Source organism: Oncorhynchus gorbuscha, linkage group LG07 (assembly GCF_021184085.1).
Source record: "Oncorhynchus gorbuscha isolate QuinsamMale2020 ecotype Even-year linkage group LG07, OgorEven_v1.0, whole genome shotgun sequence".
In the NCBI taxonomy this organism is placed as follows: Eukaryota; Metazoa; Chordata; class Actinopteri; order Salmoniformes; family Salmonidae; genus Oncorhynchus; species Oncorhynchus gorbuscha.
In genome coordinates this window covers 73,496,249-73,513,456 of record NC_060179.1, presented here as the reverse complement: position 1 = coordinate 73,513,456, position 17,208 = coordinate 73,496,249, and the positions used below count along the sequence as shown (strand labels likewise).

The 17,208-nt window shown below is 40.1% G+C and overlaps 1 protein-coding gene across 1 annotated transcript in view; it reads left to right on the top strand.

Moving 5' to 3' along the window:
* Positions 1-16,972, top strand: part of LOC124040337 (metal transporter CNNM1-like) — a 69,052-nt gene extending 52,080 nt beyond the window's left edge. The window contains exon 7 of the mRNA XM_046357447.1: positions 14,729-16,972. The gene's annotated coding sequence lies outside the window, so the exon portion shown is untranslated. The remainder of the gene's footprint in view (positions 1-14,728) is intronic.
* Positions 16,973-17,208: the final 236 nt, after the last annotated feature.

The following is a 17,208-nucleotide window of genomic DNA, read 5'->3' as shown; positions in this document are numbered from 1 at the left end:
TGTTGATGATGTGTTGATGATGTGTTGATACTGTATTTGTGGAGTGTGTTGATGATGTGTTGATACTGTATTTGTGGAGTGTGTTGATGATGTGTTGATACTGTATTTGTGGAGTGTGTTGATGATGTGTTGATACTGTATTTGTGGAGTGTGTTGATGATGTGTTAATACTGTATTTGTGGACTGTGTTGATGATGATGTGTTGATACTGTATTTGTGGAGTGTGTTGATGATGCGTTGATACTGTATTTGTGGAGTGTGTTGATGATGTGTTAATACTGTATTTGTGGAGTTTGATGATGATGTGTTGATACTGTATTTGTGGACTGTGTTGATGATGTGTTGATACTATATTTGTGGGTGTGTTGATGATGATATATTGATACTGTATTTGTGGACTGTGTTGATGATGTGTTGATACTATATTTGTGGAGTGTGATGATGATGTGTTAATACTGTATTTGTGGAGTGTGATGATGATGTGTTAATACTGTATTTGTGGACTGTGTTGATGATGATGTGTTGATACTGTATTTGTGGAGTGTGTTGATGATGATGTGTTGATACTGTATTTGTGGAGTGTGTTGATGATGTGTTGATGATGTGTTGATACTGTATTTGTGGAGTGTGTTGATGTGTTGATACTGTATTTGTGGAGTTTGATGATGATGTGTTGATACTGTATTTGTGGAGTGTGTTGATGATGATGTGTTGATACTATATTTGTGGAGTGTGTTGATGATGATGATGTGTTGATACTGTATTTGTGGAGTGTGTTGATGATGTGTTGATACTGTATTTGTGCAGTGTGTTGATGATGTGTTTATACTGTATGTGTGGAGTGTGTTGATGATGTGTTGATGATGTGTTGATACTGTATTTGTGGAGTGTGTTGATGTGTTGATACTGTATTTGTGGAGTTTGATGATGATGTGTTGATACTGTATTTGTGGAGTGTGTTGATGATGATGTGTTGATACTATATTTGTGGAGTGTGTTGATGATGATGATGTGTTGATACTGTATTTGTGGAGTGTGTTGATGATGTGTTGATACTGTATTTGTGCAGTGTGTTGATGATGTGTTTATACTGTATGTGGAGTGTGTTGATGATGTGTTGATGATGTGTTGATACTGTATTTGTGGAGTGTGTTGATGATGTGTTGATACTGTATTTGTGAGTTTTTTGATGATGTGTTGATACTGTATTTGTGGAGTGTGTTGATGATGTGGTGATACTGTATTTGTGGAGTGTGTTGATGATGTGTTAATACTGTATTTGTGGACTGTGTTGATGATGATGTGTTGATACTGTATTTGAGTGTGTTGATGATGTGTTGATACTGTATTTGTGGAGTGTGTTGATGATGAGTTGATGATGTGTTGATACTGTATTTGTGGAGTGTGTTGATGATGTGTTAATACTGTATTTGTGGAGTTTGATGATGATGTGTTGATACTGTATTTGTGGACTGTGTTGATGATGTGTTGATACTATATTTGTGGAGTGTGTTGATGATGATATATTGATACTGTATTTGTGGACTGTGTTGATGATGATATGTTGATACTGTATTTTGTGGAGTGTGTGATGATATGTTTATACTGTATTTGTGGAGTGTGTTGATGATGTGTTGATGATGTGTTGATACTGTATTTGTGGAGTGTGTTGATGATGTGTTGATACTGTATTTGTGGAGTGTGTTGATGATGTGTTGATACTGTATTTGTGGAGTGTGTTGATGATGTGTTGATACTGTATTTGTGGAGTGTGTTGATGATGTGTTAATACTGTATTTGTGGACTGTGTTGATGATGATGTGTTGATACTGTATTTGTGGAGTGTGTTGATGATGCGTTGATACTGTATTTGTGGAGTGTGTTGATGATGTGTTAATACTGTATTTGTGGAGTTTGATGATGATGTGTTGATACTGTATTTGTGGACTGTGTTGATGATGTGTTGATACTATATTTGTGGAGTGTGTTGATGATGATATATTGATACTGTATTTGTGGACTGTGTTGATGATGTGTTGATACTATATTTGTGGAGTGTGATGATGATGTGTTAATACTGTATTTGTGGAGTGTGATGATGATGTGTTAATACTGTATTTGTGGACTGTGTTGATGATGATGTGTTGATACTGTATTTGTGGAGTGTGTTGATGATGATGTGTTGATACTGTATTTGTGGAGTGTGTTGATGATGTGTTGATGATGTGTTGATACTGTATTTGTGGAGTGTGTTGATGTGTTGATACTGTATTTGTGGAGTTTGATGATGATGTGTTGATACTGTATTTGTGGAGTGTGTTGATGATGATGTGTTGATACTATATTTGTGGAGTGTGTTGATGATGATGATGTGTTGATACTGTATTTGTGGAGTGTGTTGATGATGTGTTGATACTGTATTTGTGCAGTGTGTTGATGATGTGTTTATACTGTATGTGTGGAGTGTGTTGATGATGTGTTGATGATGTGTTGATACTGTATTTGTGGAGTGTGTTGATGATGTGTTGATACTGTATTTGTGGAGTTTTTTGATGATGTGTTGATACTGTATTTGTGGAGTGTGTTGATGATGTGTTGATACTGTATTTGTGGAGTGTGTTGATGATGTGTTAATACTGTATTTGTGGACTGTGTTGATGATGATGTGTTGATACTGTATTTGTGGAGTGTGTTGATGATGTGTTGATACTGTATTTGTGGAGTGTGTTGATGATGAGTTGATGATGTGTTGATACTGTATTTGTGGAGTGTGTTGATGATGTGTTGATACTGTATTTGTGGAGTTTGATGATGATGTGTTGATACTGTATTTGTGGACTGTGTTGATGATGTGTTGATACTATATTTGTGGACTGTGTTGATGATGATATATTGATACTGTATCTGTGGACTGTGTTGATGATGATATATTGATACTGTATTTGTGGAGTGTGTTGATGATGTGTTGATACTATATTTGTGGACTGTGTTGATGATGTGTTGATACTATATTTGTGGACTGTGTTGATGATGATATATTGATACTGTATTTGTGGAGTGTGTTGATGATGTGTTGATACTATATTTGTGGAGTGTGTTGATGATGTGTTGATACTATATTTGTGGAGTGTGATGATGATGTGTTAATACTGTATTTGTGGACTGTGTTGATGATGATATGTTGATACTGTATTTTGTGGAGTGTGTTGATGATGATGTGTTGATACTGTATTTGTGGAGTGTGTTGATGATGTGTTGATGATGTGTGGATACTGTATTTGTGGAGTGTGTTGATGATGTGTTGATACTGTATTTGTGGAGTTTGATGATGATGTGTTGATACTGTATTTGTGGAGTGTGTTGATGATGATGTGTTGATACTATATTTGTGGAGTGTGTTGATGATGATGTGTTGATACTGTATTTGTGGAGTGTGTTGATGATGTGTTGATACTATATTTGTGGAGTGTGTTGATGATGATATATTGATACTGTATTTGTGGACTGTGTTGATAATGTGTTAATACTATATTTGTGGATTGTGTTGATGATGATATATTGATACTGTATTTGTGGAGTGTGTTGATGATGTGTTGATACTGTATTTGTGGAGTGTGTTGATGATGATGTGTTGATACTGTATTTGTGGAGTGTGTTGATGATGTGTTGATGATGTGTTGATACTGTATTTGTGGAGTGTGTTGATGATGTGTTGATACTATATTTGTGGACTGTGTTGATGATGTGTTGATACTATATTTGTGGACTGTGTTGATGATGATATATTGATACTGTATTTGTGGACTGTGTTGATGGTGATATATTGATACTGTATTTGTGGAGTGTGTTGATGATGTGTTGATACTATATTTGTGGACTGTGTTGATGATGTGTTGATACTATATTTGTGGACTGTGTTGATGATGATATATTGATACTGTATTTGTGGAGTGTGTTGATGATGTGTTGATACTATATTTGTGGAGTGTGTTGATGATGTGTTGATACTATATTTGTGGAGTGTGATGATGATTTGTTAATACTGTATTTGTGGACTGTGTTGATGATGATATGTTGATACTGTATTTTGTGGAGTGTGTTGATGATGATGTGTTGATACTGTATTTGTGGAGTGTGTTGATGATGTGTTGATGATTTGTGGATACTGTCTTTGTGGAGTGTGTTGATGATGTGTTGATACTGTATTTGTGGAGTTTGATGATGATGTGTTGATACTGTATTTGTGGAGTGTGTTGATGATGATGTGTTGATACTATATTTGTGGAGTGTATTGATGATGATGTGTTGATACTGTATTTGTGGAGTGTGTTGATGATTTTATATTGATACTGTATTTGTGGACTGTGTTGATGATGATGTGTTGATACTATATTTGTGGAGTGTGTTGATGATGATGATGTGTTGATACTGTATTTGTGGAGTGTGTTGATGTGTTGATACTGTATTTGTGGACTGTGTTGATGATGTGTTGATACTATATTTGTGGAGTGTGTTGATGATGATATATTGATACTGTATTTGTGGAGTGTGTTGATGATGATGTGTTGATACTGTATTTGTGGAGTGTGTTGGTGATGTGTTGATGATGTGTTGATACTGTATTTGTGGAGTTTGATGATGATGTGTTGATACTGTATTTGTGGACTGTGTTGATGATGATGTGTTGATACTATATTTGTGGAGTGTGTTGATGATGATGATGAGTTGATACTCTATTTGTGGAGTGTGTTGATGATGTGTTGATACTGTATTTGTGGAGTGTGTTGATGATGTGTTGATACTGTATTTGTGGAGTGTGTTGATGATGATATATTGATACTGTATTTGTGGAGTGTGTTGATGATGTGTTGATACTGTATTTGTGGAGTGTGATGATGATGTGTTAGTACTGTATTTGTGGACTGTGTTGATGATGATGTGTTGATACTGTATTTGTGGAGTGTGTTGATGATGATGTGTTGATACTGTATTTGTGGAGTGTGTTGATGATGTGTTGATGATGTGTTGATACTGTATTTGTGGAGTGTGTTGATGATGTGTTGATACTGTATTTGTGGAGTTTGATGGTGATGTGTTGATACTATATTTGTGGAGTGTGTTGATGATGATGTGTTGATACTGTATTTGTGGAGTGTGTTGATGATGTGTTGATGATGTGTTGATACTGTATTTGTGGAGTGTGTTGATGATGATGTGTTGACACTGTATTTGTGGAGTGTGTTGATGATGTGTTGATACTGTATTTGTGGAGTGTGTTGATGATGATGTGTTGATACTGTATTTGTGGAGTGTTTTGATGATGTGTTGATACTGTATTTGTGGAGTGTGTTGATGATGTGTTGATACTATATTTGTGGAGTTTGATGATGATGTGTTGATACTGTATTTGTGGACTGTGTTGATGATGTGTTGATACTATATTTCTGGAGTGTGTTGATGATGATATTGATACTGTATTTGTGGAGTGTGTTGATAATGTGTTAATACTATATTTGTGGACTGTGTTGATGATGATATATTGATACTGTATTTGTGGACTGTGTTGATGATGTGTTAATACTGTATTTGTGGAGTGTGTTGATGATGATGTGTTGATACTGTATTTGTGGAGTGTGTTGATGATGTGTTAATACTGTATTTGTGGAGTTTGATGATGATGAGTTGATACTGTATTTGTGGAGTGTGTTGATGATGATGTGTTGATACTGTATTTGTGGACTATGTTGATGATGATGTGTTGATACTGTATTTGTGGACTGTGTTGATGATGATGTGTTGATACTATATTTGTGGAGTGTGTTGATGATGATGTGTTGATACTATATTTGTGGAGTGTGTTGATGATGATGTGTTGATAATGTGTTTGTGGAGTATGTTGATGTGTTGATACTGTATTTGTGGACTGTGTTGATAATGCGTGAATACTATATTTGTGGAGTGTGTTGATGATGATATATTGATACTGTATTTGTGGAGTGTGTTGATAATGTATTGATACTGTATTTGTGGAGTGTGTTGATAATGTGTTAATACTGTATTTGTGGACTGTGTTGATGATGATGTGTTAATACTGTATTTGTGGATTGTGTTGATGATGATGTATTGATACTGTATTTGTGGAGTGTGTTGATGATGTGTTGATGATGTGTTGATACTGTATTTGTGGAGTGTGTTGATGATGTGTTGATACTGTATTTGTGGAGTTTGATGATGATGTGTTGATACTGTATTTGTGGAGTGTGTTGATGATGATGTGTTGATACTATATTTGTGGAGTGTGTTGATGATGATGTGTTGATACTGTATTTGTGGAGTGTGTTGTTGATGTGTTGATACTATCTTTGTGGAGTGTGTTGATGATGATATATTGATACTGTATTTGTGGACTGTGTTGATGATGATGTGTTGATACTATATTTGTGGAGTGTGTTGATGATGATGATGTGTTGATACTGTATTTGTGGAGTGTGTTGATGTGTTGATACGGTATTTGTGGACTCTGTTGATGATGTGTTGATACTATATTTGTGGAGTGTGTTGATGATGCTATATTGATACTGTATTTGTGGAGTGTGTTGATGATGTGTTGATACTGTATTTGTGGAGTTTGTTGATGATGTGTTGATACTGTATTTGTGGAGTGTGTTGATGATGATGTGTTGATACTGTATTTGTGGAGTGTGTTGATGATGATATATTGATACTGTATTTGTGGAGTTTGTTGATGATGTGTTGATACTGTATTTGTGGAGTGTGTTGATGATGATGTGTTGATACTGTATTTGTGGAGTGTGTTGATGATGTGTTGATGATGTGTTGATACTGTATTTGTGGAGTTTGATGATGATGTGTTGATACTGTATTTGTGGAGTGTGTTGATGATGATGTGTTGATACTGTATTTGTGGACTGTGTTGACGATGTGTTGATACTATATTTGTGGAGTGTGTTGATGATGATATATTGATACTGTATTTGTGGACTGTGTTGATGATGTGTTGATACTGTATTTGTGCAGTGTGTTGATGATGTGTTGATACTGTATTTGTGGAGTGTGTTGATGATTTTATATTGATACTGTATTTGTGGACTGTGTTGATGATGATGTGTTGATACTATATTTGTGGAGTGTGTTGATGATGATGATGTGTTGATACTGTATTTGTGGAGTGTGTTGATGTGTTGATACTGTATTTGTGGACTGTGTTGATGATGTGTTGATACTATATTTGTGGAGTGTGTTGATGATGATATATTGATACTGTATTTGTGGAGTGTGTTGATGATGATGTGTTGATACTGTATTTGTGGAGTGTGTTGGTGATGTGTTGATGATGTGTTGATACTGTATTTGTGGAGTTTGATGATGATGTGTTGATACTGTATTTGTGGACTGTGTTGATGATGATGTGTTGATACTATATTTGTGGAGTGTGTTGATGATGATGATGAGTTGATACTCTATTTGTGGAGTGTGTTGATGATGTGTTGATACTGTATTTGTGGAGTGTGTTGATGATGTGTTGATACTGTATTTGTGGAGTGTGTTGATGATGATATATTGATACTGTATTTGTGGAGTGTGTTGATGATGTGTTGATACTGTATTTGTGGAGTGTGATGATGATGTGTTAGTACTGTATTTGTGGACTGTGTTGATGATGATGTGTTGATACTGTATTTGTGGAGTGTGTTGATGATGATGTGTTGATACTGTATTTGTGGAGTGTGTTGATGATGTGTTGATGATGTGTTGATACTGTATTTGTGGAGTGTGTTGATGATGTGTTGATACTGTATTTGTGGAGTTTGATGGTGATGTGTTGATACTATATTTGTGGAGTGTGTTGATGATGATGTGTTGATACTGTATTTGTGGAGTGTGTTGATGATGTGTTGATGATGTGTTGATACTGTATTTGTGGAGTGTGTTGATGATGATGTGTTGACACTGTATTTGTGGAGTGTGTTGATGATGTGTTGATACTGTATTTGTGGAGTGTGTTGATGATGATGTGTTGATACTGTATTTGTGGAGTGTTTTGATGATGTGTTGATACTGTATTTGTGGAGTGTGTTGATGATGTGTTGATACTATATTTGTGGAGTTTGATGATGATGTGTTGATACTGTATTTGTGGACTGTGTTGATGATGTGTTGATACTATATTTCTGGAGTGTGTTGATGATGATATTGATACTGTATTTGTGGAGTGTGTTGATAATGTGTTAATACTATATTTGTGGACTGTGTTGATGATGATATATTGATACTGTATTTGTGGACTGTGTTGATGATGTGTTAATACTGTATTTGTGGAGTGTGTTGATGATGATGTGTTGATACTGTATTTGTGGAGTGTGTTGATGATGTGTTAATACTGTATTTGTGGAGTTTGATGATGATGAGTTGATACTGTATTTGTGGAGTGTGTTGATGATGATGTGTTGATACTGTATTTGTGGACTATGTTGATGATGATGTGTTGATACTGTATTTGTGGACTGTGTTGATGATGATGTGTTGATACTATATTTGTGGAGTGTGTTGATGATGATGTGTTGATACTATATTTGTGGAGTGTGTTGATGATGATGTGTTGATAATGTGTTTGTGGAGTATGTTGATGTGTTGATACTGTATTTGTGGACTGTGTTGATAATGCGTGAATACTATATTTGTGGAGTGTGTTGATGATGATATATTGATACTGTATTTGTGGAGTGTGTTGATAATGTATTGATACTGTATTTGTGGAGTGTGTTGATAATGTGTTAATACTGTATTTGTGGACTGTGTTGATGATGATGTGTTAATACTGTATTTGTGGATTGTGTTGATGATGATGTATTGATACTGTATTTGTGGAGTGTGTTGATGATGTGTTGATGATGTGTTGATACTGTATTTGTGGAGTGTGTTGATGATGTGTTGATACTGTATTTGTGGAGTTTGATGATGATGTGTTGATACTGTATTTGTGGAGTGTGTTGATGATGATGTGTTGATACTATATTTGTGGAGTGTGTTGATGATGATGTGTTGATACTGTATTTGTGGAGTGTGTTGTTGATGTGTTGATACTATCTTTGTGGAGTGTGTTGATGATGATATATTGATACTGTATTTGTGGACTGTGTTGATGATGATGTGTTGATACTATATTTGTGGAGTGTGTTGATGATGATGATGTGTTGATACTGTATTTGTGGAGTGTGTTGATGTGTTGATACGGTATTTGTGGACTCTGTTGATGATGTGTTGATACTATATTTGTGGAGTGTGTTGATGATGCTATATTGATACTGTATTTGTGGAGTGTGTTGATGATGTGTTGATACTGTATTTGTGGAGTTTGTTGATGATGTGTTGATACTGTATTTGTGGAGTGTGTTGATGATGATGTGTTGATACTGTATTTGTGGAGTGTGTTGATGATGATATATTGATACTGTATTTGTGGAGTTTGTTGATGATGTGTTGATACTGTATTTGTGGAGTGTGTTGATGATGATGTGTTGATACTGTATTTGTGGAGTGTGTTGATGATGTGTTGATGATGTGTTGATACTGTATTTGTGGAGTTTGATGATGATGTGTTGATACTGTATTTGTGGAGTGTGTTGATGATGATGTGTTGATACTGTATTTGTGGACTGTGTTGACGATGTGTTGATACTATATTTGTGGAGTGTGTTGATGATGATATATTGATACTGTATTTGTGGACTGTGTTGATGATGTGTTGATACTGTATTTGTGCAGTGTGTTGATGATGTGTTTATACTGTATTTGTGGAGTGTGTTGATGATGTGTTGATGATGTGTTGATACTGTATTTGTGGAGTGTGTTGATGATGATGATGTGTTGATACTGTATTTGTGCAGTGTGTTGATGATGTGTTTATACTGTATTTGTGGAGTGTGTTGATGATGTGTCGATGATGTGTTGATACTGTATTTGTGGAGTGTGTTGATGATGTGTTGATACTGTATTTGTGGAGTGTGTTGATGATGTGTTGATACTGTATTTGTGGAGTTTGTTGATGATGTGTTGATGATGTGTTGATACTGTATTTGTGGAGTGTGTTGATGATGTGTTGATACTGTATTTGTGGACTGTGTTGATGATGTGTTGATACTGTATTTGTGGAGTGTGCTAATGATGTGTTGATGATGTGTTGATACTGTATTTGTGGAGTGTGTTGATGATGTGTTGATACTGTATTTGTGGACTGTGTTGATGATGTGTTAATACTATATTTGTGGAGTGTGATGATGATGTGTTAATACTGTATTTGTGGACTGTGTTGATGATGATGTGTTGATACTGTACTCTTTACTCTACACCTCTCTCTTTACTCTACACCCCTCTCTTTACTCTACATCTCTCTCTCTTTACTCTACATCTCTCTCTCTTTACTATACACCTCTCTCTCTCTTTATTCTACACCTCTCTCTTTACTCTACACCTCTCTCTCTGTCCTCTACTCTACACCTCTCTCTTTACTCTACACCTCTCCTCTAATCTACACCTCTCTCCCTTTACTCTACACCTCTCTCTCTTTACTCTACACCTCTCTCTTTACTCTACACCTCTCTCTTTACTCTACACCTCTCTCTTTACTCTACATCTCTCTCTTTACTCTACATCGCTCTCTCTTTACTATACACCTCTCTCTCTCTTTATTCTACACCTCTCTCTTTACTCTACACATCTCTCTTTACTCTACACCTCTCTCTTTACTCTACACCTCTCTCTTTACTCTACACCTCTCCTCTACTCTACACCTCTCTCTCTTTACTCTACACCTCTCTCTTTACTCTACACCTCTCTCTTTACTCTACACCTCTCTCTTTACTCTACACCTCTCTCTTTACTCTACACCTCTCTCTCTCTTTATTCTACACCTCTCTCTTTACTCTACACCTCTCTCTTTACTCTACACCTCCCTCTTTACTCTACACCCCTCTCTTTACTCTACATCTCTCTCTCTTTACTCTACATCTCTCTCTCTTTACTCTACACCTCTCTCTCTTTACTCTACACCTCTCTCTTTACTCTACATCGCTCTCTCTTTACTCTACACCTCTCCTCTACTCTACACCTCTCTCTCTTTACTCTACACCTCTCTCTCTTTACTCTACTCCTCTCTTTCTGTACTCTACACCTCTCTTTACTCTACAACTCTCTCTTTACTCTACACCTATCTCATCTACTCTACACCTCTCTCTTTACTCTACACCTCTCTCTCTACTCTACACCTCTCTCTCTTTACTCTACACCTCTCTCTCTCTACTCTACACCTCTCTCTCTCTACTCTACACCTCTCTTTACTCTACACCTCTCTCTTTACTCTACACCTCTCTCTTTACTCTACACCTCTCTCTTTACTCTACATCTCTCTCTGTTTACTCTACATCTCTCTCTCTTTACTCTACACCTCTCTCTCTCTTTATTCTACACCTCTCTCTTTACTCTACACCTCTCTCTTTACTGTACATCTCTCTCTTTACTCTACACCTCTCTCGCTGTCCTCTACTCTACACCTCTCTCTTTACTCTACACCTCTCCTCTACTCTACACCTCTCTCTTTACTCTACACCTCTCTCTTTACTCTACACCTCTCTTTCTGTACTCTACACCTCTCTTTCTGTACTCTACACCTCTCTTTACTCTACACCTCTCTCTTTACTCTACACCTCTCTCTTTACTCTACACCTCTCTCTTTATTCTACACCTCTCTCTTTATTCTACACCTCTCTCTTTACTCTACACCTCTCTCTTTACTCTACACCTCTCTCTCTGTCCTCTACTCTACACCTCTCTCTCTGTCCTCTAATCTACACCTCTCTCTTTACTCTACATCTCTCTCTCTACACTCTACTCTACACCTCTCTCTTTACTCTACACCTCTCTCTCTGTCCTGTACTCTACACCTCTTTCTCTGTCCTTTACTCTACACCTCTCTCTTTACTCTACACCTCTCTCTCTGTCCTCTACTCTACACCTCTCTATGTCCTATACTCTACCTCTCTCTCTTTCCTTTACTCTACACCTCTCTCTTTACTCTACACCTCTCTCTCTCTTTATTCTACACCTCTCTCTTTACTCTACACCTCTCTCTTTACTCTACACCTCTCTCTCTGTCCTCTACTCTACACCTCTCTCTCTGTCCTCTACTCTACACCTCTCTCTCTGTCCTCTACTCTACACCTCTCTCTCTGTCCTCTACTCTACACCTCTCTCTATGTCCTCTACTCTACACCTCTCTCTCTTTCCTTTACTCTACACCTCTCTCTTTACTCTACACCTCCCTCTTTACTCTACACCTCTCTCTTTACTCTACACCTCTCTCTCTGTCCTCTACTCTACACCTCTCTCTATGTCCTCTACTCTACACCTCTCTCTTTCCTTTACTCTACACCTCTCTCTTTACTCTACACCTCTCTCTCTCTTTATTCTACACCTCTCTCTTTACTCTACACCTCTCTCTTTACTCTACACCTCTCTCTTTACTCTACACCTCTCTCTCTGTCCTCTACTCTACACCTCTCTCTATGTCCTCTACTCTACACCTCTCTCTTTCCTTTACTCTACACCTCTCTCTTTACTCTACACCTCTCTCTCTCTTTATTCTACACCTCTCTCTTTACTCTACACCTCTCTCTTTACTCTACACCTCTCTCTTTACTCTACACCTCTCTCTGTCCTCTACTCTACACCTCTCTCTCTGCCCTCTACTCTACACCTCTCTCTCTGTCCTCTACTCTACACCTCTCTCTCTGTCCTCTAATCTACACCTCTCTCTTTACTCTACATCTCTCTCTCTACACTCTACTCTACACCTCTCTCTTTACTCTAAACCTCTCTCTCTGTCCTCTACTCTACACCTCTCTCTTTACTCTACACCTCTCTCTCTGTCCTCTACTCTACACCTCTCTCTCTGTCCTTTACTCTACACCTCTCTCTTTACTCTACACCTCTCTCTCTGTCCTCTACTCTACACTTCTCTCTCTTTCCTTTACTCTACACCTCTCTCTTTGCTCTACACCTCTCTCTCTGTCCTCTACTCTACACCTCTCTCTTTGTCCTCCACTCTACACCACTCTCTCTGTGCTCTACTCTACACCTCTCTCTCTGTGCTCTACTCTACACCTCTCTCTCTCTGTACTCTAGTCTACACCTCTCTCTCTGTTCTCTACTCTACACCTCTCTCTCTGTCCTCTACTCTAAACCTCTCTCTCTCTGTCCTCTATTCTACATCTCTCTCTCTGTCCTCTACTCTACACCTCTCTCTGTCTCTACTCTACACCTCTCTCTCTGTCCTCTACTCTACACCTCTCTCTCTGTCCTCTACTCTACACCTCTCTCTCTGTCCTCTACTCTACACTTCTCTCTCTGTCCTCTACTCTACACCTCTCTCTCTGTCCTCTACTCTACACCTCTCTCTCTGTCCTCTACTCTACACCTCTCTGTCTGTCCTCTACTCTACACCTCTCTCTCTGTCCTCTACTCTACACCTCTCTCTCTGTCCTTCACTCCCCACTCTCTCTCTGTCTCTACTCTACACCTCTCTCTCTGTCCTCTACTCTACACTCTACAAGTGATTTAAAATCTATTTATATGTGGCAGCAGCCTCTAAGGTGCAGGGTTATGTAACCAGGTGGAAGCTGCATAGTGATGGTTATTTAACAGTCTGTTGGCCTTGAGATAGAAGTTGTTTTTCAGTCTCTTGGTCCCAGCTTTGATGCACCTGTACTTACTTCGACATCTGGATGATAGCGGGGTGAACAGGCAGTGGCTCGGGTGGTTGTTATCCTTGATGATCTTTTTGGTCTTCCTGTGACATCGAGTGCTGTAGGTGTCCTGGAAGGCAGGTAGTTTGCCCCTGGTGATGCGTTGGGCAGACAGCACCACCCTCTGGAGAGCCTTACGGTTTGCTGGGACCCCATACCAGGCGATGTGATACAGCCCGACAAGATGCTCTCAATTGTACATCTGTATAAGTTTGAGGGTTTTAGGTGCCAGACTATAGTGACAGCAGGCATATCATAGCAACAGAACTTTGTGTTTTATCTTTCGCTGCATCCTCCAGAGAGTCTGGCATGTATTGTTTTATTTAATTTAATTTTTTACCCCCTTTTTCTCCCCAATTTCGTGGTATCCAATTGTTAGTAGTTACTATCTTGTCTAATCGCTACAACTCCCATATGGGCTCGGGTGAGATGAAGGTCGAGAGCCATGCATCCTCTGATACAAAACCCAACCAAGCCGCACTGCTTCTTACACAGCGCGCATCCAGCCCGGACGCCAGCCACACAGATGTGTCGGAGGAAACACAGTTCACCTTGCGACCTGGTCAGCGTGCACTGCGCCCGGCCCGCCACAGAAGTCACTAGTGTGCGATGAGACAAGGATATCCCTACCGGCCAAACCCTCCCCAACCCGGACGACGCTAGGCCAATTGTGCGTCGCCCCACGGACCTCCCGGTCGCGGCCTGTTACGACAGAGCCTGGGCGCGAACCCAGACTCTCTGGTGGCATGCAGTACCTTAGACCACTGCACCATCCGGAAGGCCTGGCATATATTGTTTAAAGACGAAAGAGCTCATGGGTTTCTGAATGACAAATTTGTTTTTAATAAAAGAATATCAAAATAGTATGTGTCATGTGCAGAGATTGACACTGTGTCCTACCCTTCCAGGTAACAAGAGGAGTTATTTGATGGGGGAACAAGGTGGAGGAAGGCATGGAGCAGTCATCGTCGACCACCCAGCACAAAACCAGAGAGAAGAGACAACAGGGAAGATCTAGCACAGATAATAAACTGTCTTGCTCTCTCTCTCTTTTCCCTTCCTCCCAGTCTTCTACCCACTGGGTACTGGGGTAGACGTTTAGTTGGGATCACACTGTAGTACTTAGACATCCAGAAGCTCAAGACCTTTCGCTGAACTGTCCACTCCCCAGACCCTAGATAACCTCTGTCCACTCCCCAGACCCTGGATAACCTCTGTCCACTCCCCAGACCCTGGATAACCTCTGTCCACTCCCCAGACCCTGGATAACCTCTGTCCACTCCCCAGACCCTGGATAACGTCTGTCCACTCCCCAGACCCTGGATAACGTCTGTCCACTCCCCAGACCCAACCCCCTAACCCTGGATAACGTCTGTCCACTCCCCAGACCCTGGATAACGTCTGTCCACTCCCCAGACCCTGGATAACGTCTGTCCACTCCCCAGACCCTGGATAACCTCTGTCCACTCCCTAGACCCAACCCCCTAACCCTGTATAACCTCTGTCCACCACTCCCCAGACCCTGGATAACCTCTGTCCACTCCCCAGACCCAACCCCCTATCCCTGGACCTCTGTCCACTCCCCAGACCCAACCCCCTAACCCTGTATAACCTCTGTCCACTCCCCAGACCCAACCCCCTATCCCTGGACCTCTGTCCACTCCCCAGACCCAACCCCCTAACCCTGTATAACCTCTGTCCACTCCCCAGACCCAACCCCTAACCCTGGATAACCTCTGTCCACTCCCCAGACCCAACCCCCTAACCCTGGATAACCTCTGTCCACTCCCTAGACCCAACCCCCTAACCCTGTATAACCTCTGTCCACTCCCCAGACCCAACCCCTAACCCTGGATAACCTCTGTCCACTCCCTAGACCCAACCCTCTAACCCTGTATAACCTCTGTCCACTCCCCAGACCCAACCCCCTAACCCTGTATAACCTCTGTCCACTCCCCAGACCCAACCCCCTAACCCTGGATAATCTCTGTCCACTCCCCAGACCCTGTCTAACCTCTGTCCACTCCCCAGACCCATCCCCCAGACCCTGTCTAACCTCTGTCAAACCCCCTAACCCTGGACCTCTGTCCACTCCCCAGACCCTGGATCACCTCTGTCCACTCCCTAACCCTGGATAACCTCTGTCCACTCCCTAACCCTGGATCACCTCTGTCCACTCCCTAACCCTGGATCACCTCTGTCCACTCCCTAACCCTGGATCACCTCTGTCCACTCCCTAACCCTGGATCACCTCTGTCCACTCCCTAACCCTGGATAACCTCTGTCCACTCCCTAACCCTGGATCACCTCTGTCCACTCCCTAACCCTGGATCACCTCTGTCCACTCCCTAACCCTGGATCACCTCTGTCCACTCCCTAACCCTGGATCACCTCTGTCCACTCCCTAACCCTGGATCACCTCTGTCCACTCCCTAGACCCTGGATGCTCTCTCTCCTTTGAGTTGTCTGGGTAACGGACTACTGAAACATTATGACTTGAATGAATTGATGTACTTTGCTGTATATTTCTGTTGAGTCACCTTTCATCCACCCATCTCTACAGGGGAAGAAGAAGAAACTAAATGAAGAGGAACAAAAGAGGGAAATAGCATGTCTAGACCTGAGCCGTATTAGAAATATTTTCATTTGTCAACCAAGAAGACGAAAATGTCTGTGTTCTACCATCAGACAGTTTTTTTTAAGGGAACTGTCCTTATCATAGAATACTTGTCATAGAATACTTATCCTAGAATACTTATCCTAGAATACTTATCCTAGAATACTTATCATAGAATACTTATCATAGAATACTTATCCTAGAATACTTATCCTAGAATACTTATCATAGAATACTTATCCTAGAATACTTATCCTAGAATACTTATCCTAGAATACTTCTATCAGTCAATCACCGATGGCTGGTAGGAGTCCTGCTATGTGAATGCCATCCTCACTGCCAGTGTTCTGGCCACACAAAGGGAAGAAACACACACCAGCCATGAGAACAAGCACAATGTCTACAACCACAGGGACTTTATACTGATTCAAAGGAGCAGTCTGACTTTTCTTTGGCACATGTGGCCACTGGAAGAAATGCACAAACAGTCAAGTCTCAGGCAACACACACGCACACACACACACGCACGCACACGCACACGCACGCACACACACACACACACACACACACACACACACACACACACACACACACACACACACACACACACACACACACACACACACACACACACACACACACACACACACACACACACAGTTCCATTGAAGTCAATGGACTCCCAGTCCTACCGGATCTATACTTGTTACCAGATGTTAAACTGCAGATGTATAATAACTGTAACTGAGTTCCAACAAACCTGCCACCTGA